The sequence below is a fragment of the Schistocerca americana genome, chromosome 11 (genome assembly GCF_021461395.2).
Source record: "Schistocerca americana isolate TAMUIC-IGC-003095 chromosome 11, iqSchAmer2.1, whole genome shotgun sequence".
Classification (NCBI taxonomy): domain Eukaryota; kingdom Metazoa; phylum Arthropoda; class Insecta; order Orthoptera; family Acrididae; genus Schistocerca; species Schistocerca americana.
The window spans coordinates 33,119,507-33,132,744 of record NC_060129.1 but is presented as its reverse complement, the minus strand read 5'-3'; the positions used below and the strand labels follow the sequence as shown (position 1 = coordinate 33,132,744).

Sequence of the window (13,238 nt, the reverse complement as noted above, 5' to 3'; positions counted from 1 at the left end):
AATGCAGAAGGTAAAACAGTCCTCAGAACAATGTTGAGAAGCATCTGATGAAGTTCCAGAGGAAAACATACAGATTTTATTTAACTTTTATCCTCAGACTGGCACAGAATGGAGATGAGATCATTATCTGCCCAAACTGCTATTAAATGAATTTATTCACAACTGGAATTTTGACTGGTATGCCATTCTCAAGTGACAGCTTACTATGAACTAAGTCAGTGTTATTAAATGTCATGACTAGTGCTTGGGGAGTGGATATTAAGATGTGCAATATGACATGACTTTGATACAAATTAATACATGAAGTACTACCAATTTCTAGGCTTACAGATTACAAAGACTCCCATCTTGTAAAGAAAATGGAATTTGTAAACATGGTTAACACAAAAGTATTACCTCAAAAGGAATTATAAAGGATTCAGACATCACACTGAGCTACCACTTGAGAATTGTACAACTGCCAAATTAATTTTGAATAAATACATTCCATATCAGCCCTGGTAGAAAATGTTTTCATTTATGAATGTCTGCCTGACTAGATGTAAGAAAAAAGGAAAACTGCAAAGAAAAAGACATTTAGCATACACCACTAAAAAGATACGAGGACAACAATAATATGATTTGAGAATATCAGACAGCTTGTGTGCCAGTAACAAAGCACAATTCCGAAAAGATGATGAATTCCAGAGTCAGACATAGATATCTGTTGAAATTGACCATTACCACTGAATAATAAAAGTAAGATTCCTGGCCTAGAATAACTGATAACCATGTTCACATAAGATTCAATGAAATTCCATGAAAAGTTCAAGGAGACAACAGCAGAATTCTAAAATACAACATATATCAGAGATGGCTTAGGACAGGATGGTCCTGTGAAGGCCAAATTGATAGAGGACTAAAGGAGCAAAATACTATTGGAATACATCTGTAACATTTTAGAAGGCTTATGACTATAAAGCAAGACTGCTTTATTTCAAAATTCTTAAAGAATCTGAAATACAGAAGACAGCCTCATTTCAGATAAGATCAGACTTTAGCCAAGGCAATGTACTAACTCCATTCTTCTTTCAGACTATACTAGAAAAGTGAATATTGAACAGATGGAGCTGCTCTCCGAATCTACTACCAGAAGTTGAATACTACTTGGTTAGAAAATTGATAATTTCAAAATTGTTTGTTCAACTTTTGTAGATAATTTAGCAATGCTGACAATGTAGAGAAACCACAGAACAGAGAGAAAGAAAAACAGTAGGAAGAAGCATGACTAGTCGTCTCCTCTGATAAGCAGCAGTGAAGCGGTAATGGGTAACTACACGACTGCAACATCCCTATCAAATACGAAGTGTGGGAGGGTCAGGGGAAGACAAATTTAAGGATCTATGAGAATTCATGTAGCCAAATGGTGGGGAAAATGGAACCACAAGAGGAAGACTATAAAAGATGGACTCTGCATTTCAGTTAACAGAAGATGTTTACAGTAAAAATTCATTCTCCAAAATTGCAGAACCTCCAACTTGCAAGGTAGTCATTTGGCCAAAATACACATCTGTATCACACAGAATACACATCTGTATCACACAGAATACACATCTGTATAACAAATACTAATTTTAGAATCAACAAAAGATAGTGAAAATTACGAAAAAGATATTAGGAAACAGAATACCACCACAAACATTTAAATTCAGAAACAATACAGAAGTATAGATAAATATGTAGGAAAATAACTGGAGACAAAATTTGGCATACAAGGTTAATGAGTCTTAGCACACTGAAAAGAAAAACTCTGTAACAGTACTAAAACCATTAAAAAATCTCAATGCCTTACAAGAGTGCACAAAGACCTACAAGAAACTTGTATAAATTAGCAAGATATTTAAAACCAAACCAAATACAGAAACAGGATTGAGTTGGTAAATTCTCCACAAAATAACAATTCCAAAAAGACAAGATAGAAATTGAACGTCAGGTGAGTGGAAAGAAAAATGTGTACAGAAGAAGGAGTAGCATAAATAAAACCTTAGCTGGCCTGTAATTGATCAGGGAAAAAAATTGTTCCATATTTGTAGTACCTTCTCAGCAAAGCATAGCAATCATATATGTACTGCAAACAAGTTGCAGCAAGCAGCTCAGAGAGTCTCTGCAAATATGCAGATAACAGTATTTGGAGTGTTTTGTTAGGCTACAGCAGTGATCAGAAATATTTTGCAGTGGTGTTGTTATGCTGTCAGTACTGCTTGCATGCAGTCACAAAAGAGCAATGCATTCAAGTGTCACTCCATCAAGGGCTGCACACTGCTGTGGTTACATGTCTAGTGAACAAATACGATCATACAACAACAATGTACGTATGTATTCCTTTAGCTCAAAAGTTTGTAGCTTGCCTTGATGGTATGGTATCCAGTAACTGCTATGACTGAGGTATTCACTCAGTGATTGTTTACTTGCAGAGAACTAGAAGTATAGCAAAACAGAACACTCGCTTGATGTGAGACAAGCTGTTTTGCATGTCTTCAAGATTGGGAGTACTTCTAGGGACTATGGCATATCACAACCACAAACAAGAGTGCACAGTCAATAGCAAAAACATGAAACAACAGTAACCAATAAGCCAAGGTCAGGTCATCCCTGAAGAGAGAGGAGGAAGGACAGAATGATTTGTACGCAATCAGCTGGTGTTCCAAGAGAAACATCTCAACAAAACTTGTGAATCCCTGTAACATGTTCGTTGCACTGGTGCATGTCTTCTGCCAATTGAATCCAATGTTACTAGGTAGAAATAGATTTCCTGCAGCATTGAATATATGGCCATTTTTAAGGCAACCGGGAATTTTGACTGGAACACTGGACTTGTTATATTAAATTTGAGTGTAACACACCTCAATTTTGGAGGCAGTTTTTTGAAGAAACAAATGAACTTTATAAACTGCAATATATGGTGTCAAGTCTTTGTAAGCACCACTGGAAATTAATTTGAACAAATAATGAAGGTAACTGAAAATCTGTCATGCATTAAAACTTTCAAATATCATACGTGAGATAGTAATGTGAATCTACCATCAAATGCACAGGATTGATTGACACTGAACATTTCCCATTTAACATTGAAACATGAAAATCTATACATTTAATATTTTGCTCTGGTGAACTATGTTCCTTCTAAGTCAAGAGAAATGCCCTTAACCTACTATCCATTGGGGTTACTTTCCTGTGAGAAAAGGCCGACAGCTGTGAGGCAGTATTTAAATTCACATTCATGTAACTTTTGCATTTGAATCTTTAAGAAATTTTAGGACTTTCCCAAGGTCAGTGCTATGATGGCAAGTAGAATTTTTGTCACACATTTAAACATAATCATAAACTCATTGACAAACAAAAGATGAATGCGGCCAAAATTAGTGACGGACAGCAATAAACAAAGGATGCAACAAATCAAATATTCTAACTCTGCTGACTGATCTCTCAAAAAATCAGATGCATAGCCAACTGCTAATTTGTCACTTTCCTGCTATAAAATATTATTCACAAATATTATATAGAAAAACACTAAAATTGAATTCAACAGTACTATTTCAAACTGTGCAGCCCAACTTCAGGAGTTAAATACAGCCCTGTATAGTTTTTCATTAATTAATTTTATAAACACTGATTACAATAATGCTAAATAGTACTACATGTAAGCCAAAACTGCCACAAGCATAAACAATACATCAAACTGTACAGTGAATACATAGTTTGACTGGAACTCAACTGGATCCAGGATATCTACAATTTGATTAGAACTACTCAATTAATTTGAGCAGAACTAAATGTACTCCACAATTCCATACACCAAAAGACAGCATATTTTACACTACACCCTTATCAAATGTGTATTAGATACGTTTTTGACAAATTAACTATTATGCAGTGTGATCAAGATGTGTCAAGTTCAATTGGTTGTAATTCAAACTTGGTAAGTGCTACGTAGTAACCTAAAGCACCATGTAAATGAGCAGGAAATTACAATCATACCTGATATGACACGTTTGTTTGTATAGAAATATTTCCTTGTATTTAATTACTGTAACAGTTGCATATGATGGCAATTTATCATGATTTCACTGATAATTAATGTAATATTTATCTCAGAATGTTCCGTAAAGTTCTAAAGTGGCCAGCATGGGAAGGTGCTTATCTCAAGCCAGGCTTCACAAAATCCTCACCAGAGTACCAACTAATCCAGGAGGTTAATTGAGGAAGGACGATGGGGAAAATACAGACAGCACATGAGACACTGGAACTGCTCCTCAACACTCATTTTCCTCAATATGCTCTGGCGGATAACATAGAGCAGGATGCGACCCCTGAAAGACAATGGTTCTCAGGCACTCAAAAAGAGGACTGGGAATCAGCCAAGGAGTGTGTCAATTTCAGTAAAATCCAATGGGCGGTGGCAACATACTAATTGGTCAAGTCACCTGGTCCAGATGGAATCTTTCCAGCTCTCTTAAAACAAATAGGAGACAATCTTATGAGAGTCCTCTTCACGTTATTCCGGGTTAGCCTAGCAGTGGGAGTCATTCCCAATGCCTGGAGGGCAGTGAAGGTTGTCTTTATTCCAAAGCCAGGGAGAATTGATCATACGAAGGCCAAGGATATGAGACCAATCAGTCGAGTTAATGTACTTGCTGGGGAGAGGAGGCTAACTAGGGCTCCTCTACATTCAAACTAACACACATAACCAGGTAAATCAAGTGAGACAGCTCTCCAACTATTTGTTGGGAGGGTGGAGAAAGCACTTTCCTTTCAAGAAACAGCCCTCTGCATCTTCCTGGGCGTCAAGGGGGCTATTAGTAACACAACCTTTGATTCCATGGTTAGGTCAACAGAGGTGCATGACCTAGTGACCACTATATGTAGGTGGACTAGGGCTATGCTTAGTGGAAGGAGGGTAGAGGCCACATGATGAATGAAAAAATAGTAATTAACACCACTAGAGGTTGTCCAGGAGTTTTGTCTACTTTATTGTGGAATCTACTGGAGAACGAACTCATTGAGGAACTAAATTACAGACAATGCTTTTGCCACGGATACGCAGATGACCTTGTCATAGTAATACCTGGCAAATTTGCTGACAAGGTTAGGAATATGGCACAAGGTGCACTGGACATTGTGCAAGACTGGTACATTACATAGGACCTAAACGTTAATCCTAACAAGACTGTTGTGGTACCAATCACGAAGGAGGACATCTAAAGCTTTTTGATGAAACTCTATCTGTGAAGGGGATAGTGAAATATCTAGAGATAATCTTAGATGAGAAACTAACATGGACCCTTCACATTAAGAGCATCTGCTCCAAGGCGAATTGTACTCTAGTGAGTACCAGAAGGCCTTGTGGCAAAAACTGGGGCCTAAGATCCTGATGTATGCACTGGACACACACAACAGTGGTTAGACTTAGGATCTCCTATGGGGCCATAGTGTCGTGGAAGAATGTACAACAGCAGGCTGCAGCTAAGGAGCTTGGTAAGGTGCACAAACTGGCCTGCTTTGCCACAACAGGCAGAATTAGTAGCACACCAACCACTGGGATGTAAGTCATGCTGGACATGCCTCCACTACACCTTTGGGTTAAGATGAAGGCAGCAGCTGGTGCATACACACTCAAAACTGGTAAAAACTGGATCACATTGGATATCCAGACTCACACACTAAAATATAGGAATGGCTTGAGAAATGCCGCCTGACTGTATAACAACTCCCAACTGCTTCAACAAGCCTTACAATACAATAATTGGAAGCAGGGAGCAGTGGGAAAACAGTTTGACACCATTCAGAGGGCACTGTCTGGTTCACTGATGGGTCAAAATCAGACCAAGGCGCTGGGGGTGGGGTGTACAGGGTTCAGCCAAAACTGGAGGGCATCATCTCTCTAGGAAAACTGGCCTTGGTATTCCAAGCTGAAATTACTGCAATCAAGGCGTGTGTGGAGGAGAATATATATAGGTGCTACAAGGACCATAGCATCTACATCTATTCAGACAGCAAGGTAGCCCTCAAATTATTGGGAGCTCCTGCAGCACAATACATTATTATTGCAGAATGTCACAGGGCTTTGGTGGAGTTAGCGGATTCAATAGCGGAAACTTAATATGGGTCCTTGGTCACTCAGGGATCAGTGACAATAAAGAAGCTGACAGGTTGGCCAGGATGGAGGCAAAGACTCCATTCAGTGGGCCGGTACCTGTTCTGATAATCACCAATGCTATGATCAAACGAACTATGGAACTGGCTTAGAAGAAGCACATAGAATACTAGACCAAGGTCTATAAGCAAAAACATGGTAGGGTAACGATGCCAAAGTTGTGCTTTAAAAAGACGCTCTGTAACCCTGGGCTCGAAGAGGAAAGAGATTAAACTCATGTTTGGACTGATGACCAGTCATGGGAATTTAAAAAAAAACACCTACATACAATGGGTATAATGGAAGAAGACCATAAATGTAGCATCTGTGATGAGAGTGAAGAAACTGCATCACACCTAATCTTCCAATGCATGACATTGGAGAGCAAGAGACAGAATCTTCAGTGCAACTAGAAGTGAAGAAATTGTGTCTAACAAATAATGGGTAGAGAGACTCCTTGCACTATCTAAGGGCACTAGTTGGCTTTACTAGATATACAGCGAGCAATACTGCACAATAAACTGTTTCAGTGCCAGGTTAGACCAAAGCTGTCTTAGCTTCTCTGCCAAAATCAAATTAAATCCATCATCCTTAGTGAATTTATGTTCAGGTATTTTTGACAAATTCACTATTATGCAGTGTGATCAAGATGGGTCCAGTTCAACTGGTTGTACTTCGAATTTGGTATGTGCTACACAGTACCTTAAAGCACTATGTAAATGAGCAGGAAATTATGATCTCATCTGATATGACAAACTCGTTTCTATAGTAATATTTCCTTGTATTGACTTATTTTGACAGTTGCATATGATGGCTGTTTATCATGTCTTCATTGATATTTAATGTTAATATTTATCTTAGAATGTTTGGTAAGCTTCCAAAGTGACCCGTATGGGAAGGTGTTTATTTCAAGTTGATTAGTTTCAATAAGAACAATGTACTTTCAATCACTTATTTTAATTAAGTTTTGTAAGATGTTTTGAAAATGACTAGCATGGTATGGTTTCTTGAGGTTTTAAATAAACAGTGCTGCTGTGCCTCATAGTCTTTGGTAATGTATGTGTGTTTCTCACATAGTCTGGGCCAGTGAACTGTTACTGCTAAGTCTGCATAGGTTTTGACAGTAGTTGAACCGAAGTCTCTGGGTAGCCAACCAGTTGTGTCATTTCAGATCTCTAAAATTGTATGGATGATAAAATTTTGAGCAATACATGAGGATTTTGGCATTTTCTTATTACATTAAATTGTTGTATGTTTTTGTGACTGACAAACTTTCACTTTGCGCAACTGATAGTTCTGTTTTGTACTGAACTTTGATTGACAGTGACACAGCATCACTGATGATTAACACCCAGCTGGACTTAGTTCCGATTTCACATTAGCTTATGTAACTGGGGAATCTGTCAAATATTCACAATTATTCACATAATTGAACTGCATTATCTTCAAGCTGAAGTGTTCACCCTTGCTATGTGATCCTATATAATTAAATTTAATGATTTTAAGGATGGCCATTTCTATTTTTGTGTCTTACATTGACAGTACACCATCCAACTTAACTTTGTCACTGTGTTTACATGTCCTTATTTACTTGTCACTGCATTTAAATTCGTTTAAACAACTTGTTTAAGTATACATTAACTATTACAATATATGCCTAACTTCATACTTTTAGATGTTGCTCGACTGACAGGCAGCTGGTGGTTTTAACAGGGTAGATACTCAGTGGTAGATGGCCTTGACCCATGCATGGGACTGTAGAGACACATTCTGAAATCAGCTCTGTTCACTACCCTGAAACTCAGTACATCATAGGACCAATTTCAAAGCATTAACATTACACATCTTGATTGAATTTTCACAGTAAGCAATCAGCACACAGTGTCAGTAGCTGGACTGAAATCACTATCAGTTGCCCTATTGGCACACAAACTGAAGATAACAGACACAAGGCCAAATATTCAATTTTCTCTTTCAAATCTATTTCATTGTGGAATATCATAATGGAGTTCCTCCTTTCAGCGCCGGCATAAACATCGTAATGACAGATTCTGAGATGATCAATTTTTGTTGATTTTATACTGTGTACTCACTTAATAGAGAAAAGGCACCCGGGCAATATGAGATGGCTGTACAATACCACTCATATTACACTAAACTTGTTCCTTCTCTAACAGCAGCATATCAAACATCTCTGAGCCAATGGAAGCTTCCTAGTGGCTGGAAGAAGGCACCAATCAATCATATTCTCAATTAGTGTCACCTGATAGATGCACATGATCATAGCAAAATGAAGCATGTGCATGAATAATGCTGTATGGTATATTTCCAAGTTTTTAGGAAATCGACAAAAACCGTTAATAAAAATGTAATAGCAGATATTTATTGTTTGCAGATGCAGACTGTTGAAAATCGTTGGTTGTGCTTTTTAAAATTGCACTAAGGATAGGTTTTAGAAAATACATAACTATTAAAATGGAAAAACAGTGTATAGTAACTGATATACAGCATTGCTGTATATCACACTCTACTAGAACTATAAGGTTGCCTAGAGTCTCAAAGTTTTAAATAAAAAAATTATATCAAGATACAAACTAATATTTATAGTAAACTGATTGCTTTGGTCTTAAATAAGTAATAGAACATGAGTTTGTCATGAAGTTGAGCCCAAAGCTGGCACATTACACTCAGTTGGCACACTGAATGTTTTCATAAAATGCCTGGATTTTGATTCCCCGTATTTCGTCACATCCAATAGATTGCCTTTCTTCTCCTTACAAGTTTCAGTACCCCATTGTAGAGCAACCAAAAACCAAAATGCAACAGAAGGTCTTTTTCTTCATGTTTAAAACTATGTTTCACAATACAATGTCTTTCACCTGGATGAAACATTCTTATGCCTTGAGGATCATCACTGCATAGCTTCAACCAGAGCACAGAAGTAATTTTCAAAGTAGGTGGCATTTTGAGAACCAGTTCAACAGATCCAATGCCCTTGTCTTCCATCATCTCCTGTATGGTCAACTTCGAAGGTTCTACAGTGGCCTAAGCAATGGCATGCTTCCATTCTAAAGGAGCCATAACTTTTGACACTTTCTTTCCTCAATCACTGCAAAGTTCCTGTCACAAGGCAGGAAATTATCACTCTAACATAAAAACTTTTTATGTATTTCTACACAGTACTTGCAGTTGACCAGATAGAAATAAAGTGCTAAAATTCTCCAGTTATCGTTCTGCCCAACATGGTGGTCAGACCATATAATTAGTTTGTGTCCCATACCTTTTTCAAGCATCACAAATTTAATCAGACAGGAAACTATTTTGGCTGAACCACACCTTGCAGCAGATCCACAAATATTTTCCTCAACCATCTTCAGGAGTGGTCACTCCACTTTCCAGTTTATGTTGAAGAGAGAGTTTTCATTGCTGGGTGATGCAAAATATGTCAAGCAATGTTTTTTGACACACTTCTTTTGACTGGACTTCATATTTGAAAGCAGCTTGTTTCAATGAAGTACTGTCTGTCTTACCTTCCTTTCGTCTGCCTGGCACACCTATTTACGTAGAGTTTATCGAGTAAATTGCCTTTTCATTGTGCACCAAGGCATAGTATTCTCTGTACAGCCTTAACTTAATTTACATATTTATGTCCTAGAATCCTTCTTTTGAACACACTTCTGTGTTGCACACATGGTCCTGAATCATGCTGTCAATACTACTACCCAATAATCAACTGAATTATCATACTCCACATTCTCTTTCAATAATATAGCAGTGTGTTTTCTACCTTTTCATCACTGATAAAGACAGAACTGCAGTTAGTTTTATTCATGGTCTTAGAATTGTGGGACAAATTTCAGTGTTGGATCAACAACAATGGAAAATCCGGGAAGAAATGTAACAATATTATAAAGAGCAAACTTGATTGGTTGGTTGGTTTTGAGTATAAAGGGACCAAAGTACCGGGTCATCAGACCCTTTTTCCCTGACGGAAGCAAGGCTCAAGGTACAAAAACACTCAGCAGCACACCTAAAAAGAAAACGAATGGAATGAACAAAAAATGGGGAAAACATATGCCACAAAGAAAAGCAGAAGAAGGTATTAAAACCATAGAGCATATAGTCTAGGCTGGCTGATCACAATAATAAATGAGGATGAGCCAGCCACTCTGCAACATATTAAAACGTCCACCTCAAAAAGACACGGCGAGAAGAGCACATGTAGGGAAAAGATGACAACGAAGACAAACAAATGCAAAGAAAGTGCGACAGAGTTACAATGGAGGGAGGGTGGCGACCTCAGAGAGAAGGCTAAATGCCCACCCTTGGATTGTATGACAAAACCCCCTCACAAATAAAACCTAAAATTAAATCTGCGGTTTGAAACATTGTTACCCAACACCGAAGGTGGGGTTCTAGGAAGGTTAAAAGTCTGCCGTAGAGTGGTTAAAAGTCAGCAGTACAGCAAGATGTGGATGACAGTCATATGTGAGCCACAGTGACACCGACGTGGGTCCTCACAACAGAGGAAGTAGCCATGTGTTAGCCATGTATGGCCGGCATTTGTTTGGTTTGTTTTGTTTTGGAGGAGGAGACCAGACAGCAAGGTCATCAGTCTCATAGAATTAGGGAAGGAAGTCGGCCGTGCCCTTTCAAAGGAACCATCCCGGCATTTGCCTGGAGCGATTTAGGGCATGTATGGCCAGTGAGGAGCCAGCAGAGAACCACAGAGTCCCTGCGACAGGCTTGCATGGAGTCTTTTACACATTTGTAGTCTCCTTAAGGGCGCAGAGTTTGTTGTGCATACTGAGATTATGCCATTCGGTCTCCCAAACCTGAAAAACCTTGTGGTGTAATAATGATCACAGGTCAGTTACAGGGATGCCGACCTCCAAAAGTGGTTTCCGTTTACCCCGTTTGGCCAGCCTGTTGGAAAGTTCACCTCCTGGGGTTCCAATGTGGCCTGGGGTCCACACAAACAACACGGAATGACTGGACCATTCCAGGGCATAGACGGATTCTTGGATGGTCGCTACCAAACGATGGTGCAGGTAGCACTGGTCGATAGCTTGTAGGCTGCTCAAGGAGTCAGCACAGAGACGAAACGACTTGCTACGGCACATTGGATGTGCTCAAGAGCATGAGAAATGGCTGCTAGCCTTGCAGTCCAAACACTGCAGCCGTCTGACAAGGAGTGCTGTTCAGTGTGCTCTCCATGAACATATGCAAAGACAATGTGACCATCACCCATGGAGCAGTCCGAGTAAACCACTTCACGGTTTCGGTACTTGTCGAGAAGCGAGAGGAAGTGACAGCCGAGAGCTGCAGAGTTAACTCATCCATTAGCACCCTGTGAATGGTCCAGGCAAAGTTTCAGCTTCGGTGTACACCATGGAGGTGTACATGAATGGACCTTGAGCATAGGTGGTAAAAGCAAGGACTCCAGACAGACAAGATCAGTTGCGAACTGCAGTCATAAGCCCTGACCTGGGCCTCCGATGCAGGAGATGAAATACCGTGTATGGGATAAGGAGATGGTAATGTGGATGCTCTGGAGAACATACCTGGCGAGCAGTTGTGCATGTCTAACCTTCAATGGAGGGACTCCGACCTGGTCACTGGACTCGTCCTGAAACCTCCTGTTACCAGTCAACCGGGTAGAGTAAACATATCGCTGAGGGCGCCACCAAACAATAAACCAGTTTCCCATAGTCAAGACGAGATTGAACAAGGGCTCTATAGAGCTGCAGCAGCTTAGTGCGATCTGCACCCCAGTTGGTGTTGCTCAGGCACCAGAGGGCATTGAAGCCAGCAGTTCCACTTCAGCTGACCAAGATGAGAAAGCCACGTCAATCACGTGTTGAAATCCAGTCTAAGAATCGATATGTCTCCATTACAGTGAGTGGATCATCCTTAAGGTAAAGTTCTAGCTCCGGATGAATGGTACGACACCGACAGAAGGGCATGACACACAACTTCACAGCTGAAAACCAGAACCTGTGGGCTAGACCCCATGACTGCACCTTGCGAATGGTTCCCTGTAGGCACTGCTCAGCAACACCAGTACTGGAGGAGCTGCATGAAATGCACAAGTCATCTGCGTACAGAGAAGGCGAGACCGATGGCCTGACAGTTGCTGCAAGGCAGTTAATGGCCACTAAAATAGATATACACTCAATACAGAGCTCTGCATGCAGGACCCCATTCTCCTGAATGTGGGGCAAACTATGGGAGGCAGCAACTTGGACACGGACAGTACAGATCGATAGGACATTTTGCATAAAAATCAGGCATGGGCTCTGGAAACCCCACTCATATAATGTGGCAATGATATGATTTCGCCAGGTCGTGTCTTAAGCTTTTCATAAATCAAAAAAGACGGCAACCAGGTGTTAGCGTCTGGAAAAGGCTGTTCAGATGGCAGACTCAAGGGGAACTAGATTATCAATGGTAGAGTGACCCTGGCAGAAACTGCCCTGGCATGGAGCCAGTAGGCCACATGACTCCAGGACCCAACACAACTGTCGACTTACCATACATTCTAAAAGCTTAAAAAGAACGTTGGTGAGGCTGATGGGCCAATAGCTATCCACATCAAGTGGGTTTTTACGGGTTTGAGCACTGGGATAATGGTGCTCTCCCACCATTGCGATGGAAAGATGCCATCGCACCAGATCCAGTTGAAGATGATAACGAGATGGCACTTTTAGTCAAACAATAGATGTTTGATCATCTGACTGTGGATCTGATCTGGCCCAGGAGCTGTGTCAGGGCAATGTGCAAGGGCGCTGAGGAATCCCACTCTGTAAATCGAGCATTATAGGGTTCAATGTGACATTCAGTGAAATAGAGTGCTTTCCTTTCCATCTGCCATTTGAGGGTGCAGAGGCTCAACCGTAGTGCTCAGCAATTGCCTTTGTGTTGGTAGATAACACACAACTGATGTTAGTGCCAGTAACACTTGTCGTGGTCTGGTACGCACATACATGTCCGATCCTCTACCAGACTTAGGAAGGTGACGTATGGCACCAATGGTCGAGATGTACCTCTCCCAACATGCCTGTTT

At 40.1% G+C, this 13,238-nt stretch overlaps 1 protein-coding gene across 11 annotated transcripts in view; it reads right to left on the bottom strand.

Annotated features, from left to right (window-relative positions):
- LOC124553865 (zinc finger protein 708-like) overlaps positions 1-13,238 on the bottom strand; it is a 151,002-nt gene that overhangs the window by 38,221 nt on the left and 99,543 nt on the right. Inside the window, exon 1 of one of the 11 annotated variants that reach the window (XM_047127865.1) lies at positions 8,266-8,359. The exons of the other annotated variants lie outside the window; for them this stretch is intronic. The gene's annotated coding sequence lies outside the window, so the exon portion shown is untranslated. Of the gene's footprint in view, positions 1-8,265; positions 8,360-13,238 lie in introns of those variants that run through there. 11 annotated transcript variants of the gene reach the window in all.